Consider the following 13,322-nt stretch of genomic DNA (forward strand, 5'->3'; position numbering starts at 1 on the left):
GCTTTGCTAAAACATCATCTAAGAATTTATCTTAAGTCTAAATGCACAAAGAGTCATGCTTGTGCAATGCAAGGATGTATGCTCTTTTGAGAAAATATTTTTTGAAAATTTCCAAGTTTTCTGAAATGAACTTGATAATGGAGTGAAGAAATGGTTTTTAACTTTAGAACTTAAGATTTAAAGTTCTAAGTTTTTGGAATAATCAGAGCTTGGGAAAATAAATCTGGACTCCAAAAAGAATGATTTTGAAGTTGAGATAAAAGGAGAAGAAAGAAAATTTCAAAGTCACAAATGGATTTTGAATTAGAATTTTGAACCTGGATGAATGTTTGGAATGGAATTGAATTCTAGCTTTGAAGTTTAAAATGGAATTTGGGAAATCTAAATAGAATTGAAAAAAATGAAATTGGATTTGAGAGTTGGAATTGAGAATAGAATCTGATTTGAAATCTAAAATTCAAGATGGAGTTTGAATCTGAAGTCTGAGATCCACGATTGAATTGGATCCGAGATTTGGGATCCGGGTTCTGGAATTCTAAGTGGGATTGGATCCGAAGTCTAAGATCCAAGATTGGATTGGATCCAGAATCTAGAACCTAAATTGGATTTGGACCTGAAGCCTGAGATCCAAGATTGGGTTGGATTCTGGATCCTAAAATGGAATTGGATCTGAAGTCTGAGATCCAAAGTGGTACTAGATTTTGGATCCTAAAATGGAATTGGATCTGAAGTATGAGATCCAAAGTTGGAGTTGGATTCGGAATCTAGAACCTAGAATGGAATTTGGATCTGAAGCCTGAGATCCAAGATTTGATTGAATCCAGAACCTGGAACCTAAAATGGAGTTTCGAATCTGAAGTTTGAGATCCAAAAATGGAGATTGTATTTGAAAATCTGGATCCAAGTTGGGATTAGGATCTAACTTTGGATTTGGATTCTGAAAGTCCAAATGGGATCTGTGTTTTGAAAACCCAGATTTGAATCTAAAATTCAAGAAGGGTCAAGCTTTGAGATTCAGAATCAATCTCAAACTTTGATTTTGAATTTGAAGATGAGAAAAATAAACTTAATTTTGAAACAGAAGATGACTTCAAAGTTTAAATTTGAACTTTGAAGTTTGGATTTTTTACTTGGAAATTGAAATTTGAATACAAAATGATTTTGAGATTTCAAAGTCAAATTGGACTTTGAAATTGAATCTTTGAATATTAAAATGAGATAGAACTAAATTTGAATCTATAAATAAGATTTGATCTGAGAAATGAAGAAAAAGAATCACTTGAAATTTTAAAAAGGGAATTTTGAAAATATGATGCAATTCTGTCCTAAATGATGAATGAATTTAAATAATTTTGAAATTGGATTTTGAAAATCATATTTCATTCTTTAAATGAATGTAAATAAGATTAATGATATAATACACTCCTGACTATGGTCATTGAATGTATTATATAATAATCATATCTAAGTTCAAATGAAGAATAAAATATATTTTGGTACTTTTATAGAGTTTAAAATGAAGTTAATTCTTAATATATCCTGACTATGGCCATTGATATATATATATTGAATCAATTTTAGACTAAACTCTAATAAAAGAGAAAAATATTTAAAGAAAATATGATGAATTTTGAAAAGGATCCAGTGTGGATCCAGTGTTATTTTATAAAAGATAAAAATCCTAAGTTTTGTTTACATCCTGACTATGGCCATTGATGTAAATCATCAACTTAGGATTAATTACCTCTTACGAAATAGTGCATGTGCCATTCGTGTTTCCATTTGTGAAACTTTGAAAAATAAAGGCAAAAAGCATGAAAACAAGCCATTTATGGCATCTACAATGCTCATTCATTCTATTTAAAAGCTGGTAATGTATATTCTCATTAAGACCTAACTTATTACAATATTTACAATCCTCAAGTAATGACATTTTCCCCATATTTCCTGCAAAATTCGAGTTTTGACAAGGTAAAAGGGATAGAAACAAATATCATATTGGAGAAAAAAAAGAAAAAGGGTAAATGATGGAATGCTTATGCCTACTTTTCAAATTAATGAAATTCTAATATGTCATAAATGAGGAAACCTATGTATTTACATGATGGAACGAATACCTATAATGCTTATGTAATATGTTATGACAGAACGCAAATGTAGGGGTAATATACATATGATGTTCAAGGGGTTGATATGTATATGGATTTTGAACCACGATGATCATATACAGTGATATAAGATATCTAAGTGCAGGGGTTAAATGCATGTAAGTAGTGATGTTTGGAAAACTATACTGATGCAAGAGTTCTATTATGGAAATGAAGGGAGTCACAGCAACCGGAGAAATGACACAGCAATTCTTGGAATTGCTGTGAAAAATGCGAAACTCAGTGGTTATGCTGGGTATCTCAAGGAATCATAGCAACTTATGGAATTTGCTGTGAAAGGATGAGAGTCACAGCATATAGTGACTCATAACAGTTGTACTGGAGAGATGAAATGGGAGATGGAACCTGGTTTGGACTGGTGACATGTTGCGGCAAATGCTATACACGATGGGTGTCTAAAAGGATAAGATGACTCGTGGGAATGTGAGATAATCAATGAGATTCAGTTCTTGTAACTCAAACAATCCTCAATTTATTCTTGGTAGTGAAAACAGTCATCCCTGTGCATTGGTTCCTATAAGTGCAAAACTGATTTCTATAGAAGGTGATATTATTAACAACGAACAATCAATAACAGGGGAGGCTTGAATTGACCTTTATTCCATGATTCATTAGTAGTATGCTTTTTACCATACAGGGAGACCATTTAAACAATGAAAATGTGATGCTGAATCAATCCAGCGTCTCTGAATGAAATCAATATTGCTGAGTTATGATGTGAAGCAGGTAAATTCCAAAATAAATTAGTTGTGTTCAGCCGTGTATATACTCTGTTATGACTAAGACCAACATCTACGACTAAAGATAAAATTACGGTATACACTTGGATATATTCGGTTTTGCAAAGGACATCAAGCTACTGAAATCGAAACCATCATTAACACCAACTGTTGGGGTTACAGGAAATCCAAACTAGATGGAAAAGAAAGGTTAAGTTGCTGTAAAATACAGATAATATTAATATATTGAGCTTTATGAAAAAGAAATTCCAACTGCATAAGAATCAAACTACTGTAAATTTAACAACATTAATGTTAACGTGCTAAGCTTTATAGATTTCTGGATCGTTAAGAGCAGATCCCGCCGCAGGTGAAAAATAATTTCTATGCTATATCAAGGACTAGAGGAATTAAACAGTAATGCCAACCAATAATCAAGAATTAGTAAGAGGAAAAGAAAAAGGAATCATACAAGATGAAGGACTTCGTAGTTGCAGAAGACTGGAGAGTGAAACCTGTAATACAAAGGAAAGAGTTAGTGTTCCAAAGGCACAAATAGCATAGTATGCTAAATCGTACAAGACAATTCCCTGTGAGTCAGTTCCCTGCGAAGCTGGGGTTAGGAATTATCGGCCCTTTAGCCATGGAAAAACTCCAAATCCAACGAGAAGTTTTCTTTGGGGCTCGACTCAGGTTATCAACAGATGGTCTCCTTCAGAATTCCACCGAATTACCCTCTCTACCAGAGATAGATGGGAAAAGGTCCAATGAACAACCAGCAACTCACCTTGAAGGTCCAGCATACATATTGGATCATAGTGGTACGAGTTCAGTAGATGGTTTCCTTTGGCACTCGATCTCGAGTTTGAAGCCACTTTGGACACCTCTCTTTCTTTTTTTCTTTTTTTTTTAGTAAAATTAAAGAAAACAAAAGTACATCGAGATGGATATTTCTTCTTTTCTATTTGCTAACTCTCCATAGCAACATCTCAATGACAAATTATCACCAACCTGCTAATATTTAGTATGTTTTTGTGATGGGTATGACTTGGTATATTAACGAAACTAATAGGCACTAATGGATATCATATATGACGGAAATATAAATGGAAATAAAATACTGATGTATCCACAAGTATGTTGGAGATATAGCTGTGAACTGAGATGATGGTGAGATGTGGTAAGTGATATGTGCCATAGGTGTGACAATATTGTAAATAATAAAAGAAAAAGGAATGACAATGACAAAGATGATAAGATAAGATGAAATTTATTCATAAGCCATGGGGCTTCTCTCTTGTTAATCCTTGTTAGCCCACTCGGGTGCACAGGGTGATCTTACATTCAATTTCCCATCCTTGTTTGTCTTGATCTCCATGATGTCTGAAAACCAATGACCCCCTTTGGTGGGGAATCAAACTAGGAGGACTCAGGCAATCATCTATACATATTGAATTCTGCTAAACTTAATCAACCCAGTTTAGTGAAGAACTTAGTTAAAGATCTAATGAAATTTAATATAATTCGGTTGAAGTAGCAATAGAGCTTTAATAAAACAAACAATAGAAATTGCAATTAATATTTATCAATGAAACTCAGTTAACTCGGCAGTTGCAATTAATGAATATTGCGGTGAGAAATCAACTCTGCAAGATAACAGCTTAAAGACGAACGATGATCTATACAATGAATTATACAGAAAGGGAGATATATGGTGAGCAGATATTCAATGATTTTCACAACAGTAGACTCCGTAAACAAATTCTCGTGAAAGTAAATAGTGAATTATGCAGAACTATCTAAAAAATCATGATGAAGTCGCTATTTGCGAACAAGTTATGCAATAAACCTCCCCAATGAGTCCGAGATTTCTTCAAGCAAGATGGGATCATCATACTGTAAGTGCAAAAATAACCATAATTACGGGAGATATCGAATGGATGGGAAAAGAGTTCCATCACCAGCTTCGACAGCCAATCTTACCCTTCTCACCCATTTTTGTTTTTGGATCTAACAAATGAATTGGATTACCAATCTTATCATAAAGAAAAACAACACACAGAGTTATGATATCAAAACAGAGCATTCATACATATAAAATGACGAAACTAAAGGATTGACACCTAGAGTAGCAGATGCAAAAAAAAAATGATATCATAACGAGCGCAGTTATGAGACTTTGTAGGATGATCTATATCAACTCTAGCCTAGAGTATAATGCTAAAATGAAACTATTAAGAACAGGTAAAAGGAGATGGCAGCATGTAACGATATAGAACTTAGACATGAAAACTTCACAAAGAACTAAATGAACTGTAATGGTCATCAGTTCTGAGTGGTACCCAGCAATGATAGTTTTTAAGGGAAAGCAAGGGGTCACGACCAACGAGGGTCATTAGTTTCTGGACCATCACCCGTGAACACCCACCTAAGAAAGGGGACAAACGATCCTTACGACTCACATTGGACTTTCCCTTCCTTAGAAGATAGTTTCTGCATACTGAGAGGCCATGGCGTGCATGGAGGCTGGTATGGGGCGATGCTCACATGATGGAACGAGATTTTAAACACCTCAAAATGCTAAAATAGAATAGAGATGATGTTCTACATAAAAAAAATGGTAATAACGATGATCCAGGTGGGAGGCCAAATAGAAACGGGTTAGGGATTAAGACAAATGCTAATAGAAATCGACAATACGATGATTGAGAAAGAAAAAAAAATAGAGAAAATTAATGCGCAGGGATTATCGAGGGGACTAAAAACATTAGAAAAAAAATAAAAATGGAAAATGAGAAAAAGCACAAAAAATGTATTGGAACAGAGTTGTTCCGTTGATGTAGCATTACGCAGATCGTCACTGCTATATGCAGGTTGATCTTGCGAATTATGCTGAAAATAAGCAACAGAAGAAGAAAAAGTAAAGCAGAGATTTTATTGAAAGAACGAAAGTAAAATGATGGCTTACCTATAGCCGTGGGGGTTCTGAAAGGGGGGGAAGTTGAATCTTCCTCTTTCTTTTTCGAAGCACTGCGGGAATCCGGGTAAGGGCGATACTCTTTCACTAGAACTGGAGGAGAATCAACCTTTTCACGATCGATTGTGGGAAAGAAAATGAAGGAGGATGCGATGCTAATCAAGGGAAAAACCGATCTCCTCTCTTCTCCTGTGTGCCCCTTTTTAAAGAGGAAGAAGAAACCTCCAGAAGGGGGCTTCCGTTGCAGATGAATGGAGGAAAGTCGGATGAGTGGTTGGCGATCGACGGTGGAGAATGAGGGAAGGCCGTTGGTGATGAAGGGTTTGGAAAAAGGGGAAGGCCTGACGGTTCTGGAGCCATGGCTATGGAGGGTTCTAGCGGCTGATGGAGGCGTGCGATGGGCGGTAGAGGAGAGTGCCATGGGGGAGTTCGGTGATGGAGAAGATCCTTCTGGAAGAGGGTTTTCGAAAGAGAGGTCAGAGAAGAGGCGTCGTAACCCTCTTTCTTACGAAGGGTTTTCAAAGAAACCCTAAAAAAATAGATTTACAGAGGAGGCCCTTTTATTTTCAGGTTTTTACAAAGAGGGGGGGCTCCCTAACAAATTTTGAAAAAAGGGTGTTTCCACAAAAACTTGATTTTCAAAAAGGAGTTTTTAGAAAAAGGACACTTTCAAAAAGGAGGTTTTTTAGAACTATTTTTTTTCTTCTCTATATTTTTTTTTGTTCTTTTCTTCATTTTATATATATTTTTGATATTTTTAGAATAAAACCCTAAAATTTATGAGAAAACAAAGATTTAAAACTATTTTTTTTGTATTTTTGAGAAATATTTAAAAAAGAGGGTTTTTCTAAGAATTCAAGGCTATTTTGGGGAAATTTCATCAGAAAATGAGTTTGGACCCAAGTTTGAGAAAATATTCAAGTTTTAAACCTCAAATCGAGGAATATAACGCGATGGATCCAAACGGATATCGGATGAACTGTCTGAGCCTTTTAAAAGGTTATTTTGGTAATTTTGAAATTTTGATTTAAAAATTAGACAACGAAGCTCAGATTTGGATCTTTTATCTGGATCGAGATCCGAAATTGAGTCAGATATATAAAATGAATTTAATTTCAATAAAACTTGAGAAATAAAATGGAATTTAGATTTAAAAGTTACTCAATTACTCAGAAAATGGAATCAGAGGAAAAAAGGGAATATTTACAAAGTTTTGAAAATTTTGGGGTGTTCACACAGTTGTAGTCTAATTCCTATAAATTTACTATTTTTTTAAGGTAATAAATAAAGTATATGAGCGGCTGCGGGATGAGGCATTGGATCGAGATTTTGGATTTACTGTTCCAGGGATAGCTTGAGAAACTCTGATGTTATTATTCATTGATAATGAAATGAAATAAATGTTTTGGTCTTGCTCCCCATTGGAATGTTCCGGAATCCTTAACCTTATAATATTTCTTGTTTCCGCTGTTTCAAAAAAACAAAAAAACTCAAAATTTGGGTTAAGATTTTGGGGCGTTACAGTAGGGGCCATGCCCCTGCCCCTGCTCACCAGTCAGTTAAAGAAAGGGAGGACAGGGATCATGCTTTTGCCCGCCAGCCAAAAAATGAGGAGGCGGCAAGGGCGTCGCCTCTGCCTACCAACTAGAGAAGAGGAGGCAAGGGGTGCATCTCCCCCCCCCCCCCCGCCGCCTCACCTGCCCGTAGGCTGGAAAAGGGAAAAGGTAGGGGGCGTCGCCCCCTGCCTACCTGCTAGTCGGAAGAGGAGAGAGTAGGGGGGGGGGGGGGAGGGCTCCCTTGCTGAACAAGGTGAGAGGGAGAGCAAGGAGGGGGTGGTGCCCCTCCCTTGCCAATCGAGAAGACAGAGGGACGGGGAGCGAGGAGGGGGACGACGCCCCTCCGCGGCAAGTCAAGAAGAGAGAGATTGGGAGTAGGCAGGGGGGCGATGCCCCTCCCTGGCAAATCGAGAAGAGGGAGAGATGGGGAGAAAATAAGAGAGCAGAGAGTGGGGAAGGGGAACTCACCTGAGGAAGGGGGGTCCTAGCTAGAAGTCGCCGGTGAAGGGGTCCTCCGGCATGCGAGGTGCATAGAGGGGGGAGAACAATCGGGAGGAGAGAGAAAGAGAGAGTTGGGGGTGTTTTCCCTTTATTATAAAAGGGAGATCCCCCCTCCCCCCCCCCACACACACACCCGTGTTTAAATAGAAAAAAATGGGAGAGGGGGGAGTGTCGGGTTTGGATCTAGTCGAATCCAACCTGAATTCAAAATTTAATTTAATTTTTTTTAAATGTCGGGTCTTACATCCTAGCCCCCTAAATTAATTTCGTTTGTGGAATTTTTACATAAGTTATTGTTCAAAGTACAAGTCAAAGTATTTTTTCCTAATGCCAATCTCAGGTTCTTAGGTGCATTCCTCGATTCCATGATGCTGCCAATGAACCTTGATGAGAGAGATAGTCTTCGATCTAAGCACTTGATCTCGCCTATCCATGATCTTCATAAGTCTTTCTTTAAAGGTTAAATCTTTCTGAATATCTATGTCATCATAGTGAATGATATGTGATAAGTCATGAACGTATTTTCTTAGCATAGATACGTGAAAGACATTGTGGATCTAAGCGTACTGAGGAGGTAGCGCCACCCGGTATGCTGCACCACTGATTCAGTCCAAGATCTCGAATGCTCTGACGTATCTGGGACTTAACTTCTCCTTTTTCTCGAATCGAAAAACACTCTTGGTTGGGGACACCTTGACAAAAATCCTATCACCTATCAAGAAAGTGAGTTCTTGACGACACTGATTAGCGTAACTCTTTTGCTGACTCTGAGCAGTTCAAAGTTGTTCATGTATCAATTGAACTTGCTGAGTATAGTGCCGTAACAATATCGGTGAGTCCAACATTTACTCGCCAACCTCATCCCAGTAGGCAGGCGATCGACAAGGCTTGTCATACAAAGCCTTGTAAGGATCCATTCCAATGCTAGTGTGGTAGCTGTTATTATATGCAAATTCTGCAAGGCTGGTATGAGAATTTCATTCTCTCTTTCAGTCCATCATGCATGCCCATAGCATGTCTTCCAGAGTCTGAATGTTGCATTCAGACTGTCCATCAGTTTGAGGATAAAAGGCAGTACTGAATTTTAACTTTGTGCCCAAAGCTGACTGAAGTTGTCCGCAGAATCTAGAAGTGAACCTCGGGTCATGATCGAAAATGATCGAGACCAAAATTTCATGCAACCTTATGATTTCTTTAACATACAGGTCTGCCAGACTATCTAGGGATTGGTTGAGGAAAATTGGTAGGAAATGAGTCGACTTGGTGAGTCTATCAATGACCACCCAAATCGCATCATGTTTCCTTCGAGTTCTCGACAGACCTACAACAAAGTCCATAGTGATGTCGTCCCACTTCTATTGTGGGATCTCCATTTGTTGTATTACTCTGTTGGGTTTTTGGTGTTTGATTTTGATCTGCTGGCAGGTCAAACATTTTTAGATGTACTAGGATACATCTCGCTTCATCACGTTCCACCAATATCTTCATTAAAGGTCCTTGAACATCTTCGTGCCTCCCAGGTGAATGGTATACCTGGATTTGTGAGCCTCAACTAGAATTTCATCTCTCAACATAGGGTCATCAGGAACCCAAAGGCGATCCTTCAGCCATATGCTTCCTTCCTCCATAAGACAAAAGGGAGTATCACCTTGCAGTGCTTGAGCTTTCAACTTTTTATAACATGCATCAATTTTATGCCCGGCTATAATTCTAACGAGTAGCTTAGGCTAAACTACAAGGTTTGACAATCTTATCGAACCATGCATGATTGCAAATCGTTCTTAGGAAACCAAATCTTCTATTAGCTTCCACCCTGCGTATAAAAGGTTGATCGAAACTCTGGAGGTCTTTCGGTTGAGGGCATCAGCTACTATATTCGCCTTTCCTGGATGGTAGGAGAGGGTGAAGTCTTAATCTTTGAGGAATTTTAGTCAGCATCGTTACCTCATATTCAACTCCTTCTGAGAGAACAGGTACTTGAGACTCTTGTGATCTGTAAAGGCCTCGAACTGCTTCCCATACAAGTAGTGTCACCAAATTTTTAGTGCAAAAACTACCGCAGCTAACTCCAAGTCATGAGTCAGCGCAAGGCATAAATGATCACCTTTCTGCTCTGCATCAGAACACAACCTAAGTCTGACCCAAAGGCATCGATGTAGATAACAAAACCACCTTGACCCGAAGGTAAGGCCAAAATTGGAGTAGTGGTAAGTCGCTCCTTCAGCATCTGAAAACTACTCTTGCACTTATCATCCCATTCAAACTTAGCCTCCTTCTTTAGTAGCCTGGTCATCGGTAGAGTGATTTGAGAAAAGACTTGGATAAACCTTCGATAATATTCAGCTAAACCGAGAAAGCTCCTGATATCACATATATTCTTCGGTTACTGCCAATTCAGCATGGCATCCACCTTGGCAGGATCCACAGACATTCCTACCTTGAAAATAACATTCCCCAAAAACATAACCTCTTCGAGCCAAAATTCACATTTAGAAAACTTAGCGAACAAGCATTGTTTTTGCAAGATTTCCAAAACAATGCTCAGGTGCTCATGATGTTGCTCTCGGCTTTCAGAATACACCAGGATGTCATCAATGAACACGATCATGAAGGTGTCCAAATATGATTGAGCATCCTATTCATTAGGTTCATGAATGTTGTAGGTATATTGGTGAGTTCGAAGGGCATGACAGTAAACTCGTAGTGCTCATATCTGGTCTGAAAGGTCGTCTTTGAGATATCATCTTCCTTAATTCTGAGTTGATGGTACCTAGATCTAAGGTCGCTCTTTGAAAAGATTTTAGCTTTTTGCAACTGATCAAACAGATCTTCGATGCGAGGCAACATGTATTTGTTCTTTATAGTGGCCTGGTTGAGCATCCGGTAATCTATGCATAACTACAATGATCCATCTTTCTTTTTCACGAACAATACCAGTACTTCTCAGGGCGAAACACTTGGACGAATGAATCCCTGATCCATTAGCTCCTGCAATGAATTCTCGAGTTTCTCAAGCTCGGTCGTTGCCATCCAGTATGGTGTCTTAGAGATTGGCACAATATCTGGTAGTAATTTAATATTGAATTCTACTTCACAAAGTGGAGGAAGTCCTGGTAGCTCTTATGGAAATACATGTGAAAACTCTCGAAGCACTTTCAAATCTCCAATTTAAACAAGCATTGGTTCTGCCTGGATGACATTGACTAATAAGACAGTGCATCCCTTCTGCAAATAATCTTGTGCTTTCATCGATGATATCATCTGACCCACAAGGATAGGCTTCAAAATCCTGAATTTTACCCTAGGAAAACCTGGTGGAGATAAGACAACCTTCCCATCACAGCAAAAGACCTTGGCGTGATACTTGTGTAACCAATCCATACCTAGTATGATGTCAAATTTTGTCATATCAAGCAGGATCACATAGGCAGGCAGGTGTCGGTCTGCCAAGACTACGTCCAGATCTGGTATGTCGGTTGGACAAACTATGTTCTTCCCGATCGGGTTGTATACGTCCAGAATATTGTTCAAGGGTTTTACAGGTATTTATAATTATTTAACAAAATTAACAAAAATAAAATAATGTGTGACACCATAATAAAAAAGCACAAAGGTTGCTTGGTTAGTGACCAACATGGTACCTTAAACGAGCTCCTTTTTGGTCAGTTGCTCGACCATGGTGGCATAAACACACTTTGGTGCTTTCTTCTGACCGCTCGACTATGGTTGTTGTTGCTGCTATTGTTGAGGTGGTCAAGGGGGTTGGGGTGCTCTGTCATTCCGCTTGAGGTCGTCAACTTCCTTCTTGCGGCACTCCCATATATAGTGGCACATCTTGCCATAATACAGGCAACCACCTGTCTCACGAGGGTAAGCTTGCCCGCTATGCGTTTGTTTGCATTTGGGCAAACATCACCAGATTTTTGTCTGGGCTGAGGATTGCCCTGTGGTCGCTATCTCTTTAACAGAGGAACATGCTTCTTTCCTCTGTTACTCTTCCCATGGAAGGGCGGCCGCTTAACCTGGCCGCCAATAGGGACCTTCTAATTGCCACCCACAGTAGGTGGCTTCTTGCTCTGGGCATTCTTAGAACGTTCATAGTCATCACTCAGGAGGGTGGCTATCGCAACAGCCGTAGAGAAGGTCGAAGGCATACTATTGAGGACCGGATGTCAGAGTCCTTTCTTCAACACTCGAATGAATATTTTGGCCCATTCATGATTGTCCTCGAACAGACTATGGTAGTAGCGCTCCAGGTTCTAAAATTTGGTAATGTAATCTACCAAACTCGTGCTATCCTGGCATAGCTCCAGGAATTCTACCTTCTTCTTGTCCCTCGTGTGAGGGGGAAAGTAGTTTCCTAGGAAAGCCCTCATAAAGGCTTCTCAAGAAATCACCATGGTCTTTGGGAACTAGACGCCCCATGTCGTATCCCACCACTTGCAGGCGTTCTCCTTCAACCGATAAGTCCTGAATAACGTCTTCTTGTCATTCAAAATTGACAGCACTTGGAAAACGCACTTAATCTCTTCGACTCAGTTCTCTGCTATCTCGAGGTTGGCCTTGCCACTGAAGGTCAAGGGATCAAGCTTCAAGAACTTTTCATAAGTCATAGTCGTATGATGGCTTGCTTCAACAAAAGGTACTTGATCCCGTTGCGTGCAAACCTGGCTCTAAATTGCCTCAGCCAGAGTATTGAGGGAATCCATAATGAATCCTCGTTGTTCTAACCATTTGTCAGTCGAATCATCGTTCGTGTTCCATGCCATCCTTTATATAACAAAGGATGCACAAATCAGGATTAAAAGAACTCGAAAGAACAAAGTAAAAAAGAAGGATTTATATTTGTATATATTGCATAAGCAGCTTACAAAAACCCAACAATGCTGGTTGAAATGCAGAAAGGAAAAAGTGGCCGCAATAATCAAAAGAGTTCATAGACTCTCAACACAAAAACCACAAACACTAATCCCTCTCAGGGATGGTTAGTGAACTGTCTAAGATACTCTCTCTTGTTGCCCATGCGCCTAAACCTGCGCTAAGGAGAGGGGTGCAGATCCTCATTTTAGACTCCTTGCCCATGGAGGGGTGTTATGGGTGTGTAATGTGGTGAGTCTAATGAATATAATGGTGAAGCCATAGTGTAGACCAAAGAATCAGGTGAGGGTATGTAGGTAGGCGAAGCATTGCCCTAAGTGCCTACTGGGTGTGGTAGTAACCCATCAGATAGTATTACCAAAGCACTGTGGACTGAGGAAATTGTCCTCATGTCCCTGTGTTGCCGATGCCCTTCTGTCGTAACCTTCTTTGAGATGACAAGCATCCATGGTACGCCCTGCTTCTCCACAAAAAACACACTCCTCATGGGCATTTAGGGGGCCTTCCACCTCTGATGTGCCCA

This window comes from Nuphar pumila, chromosome 13 (assembly GCF_984573655.1).
Source record: "Nuphar pumila chromosome 13, dmNupPumi1.hap1.1, whole genome shotgun sequence".
In the NCBI taxonomy this organism is placed as follows: Eukaryota; Viridiplantae; Streptophyta; class Magnoliopsida; order Nymphaeales; family Nymphaeaceae; genus Nuphar; species Nuphar pumila.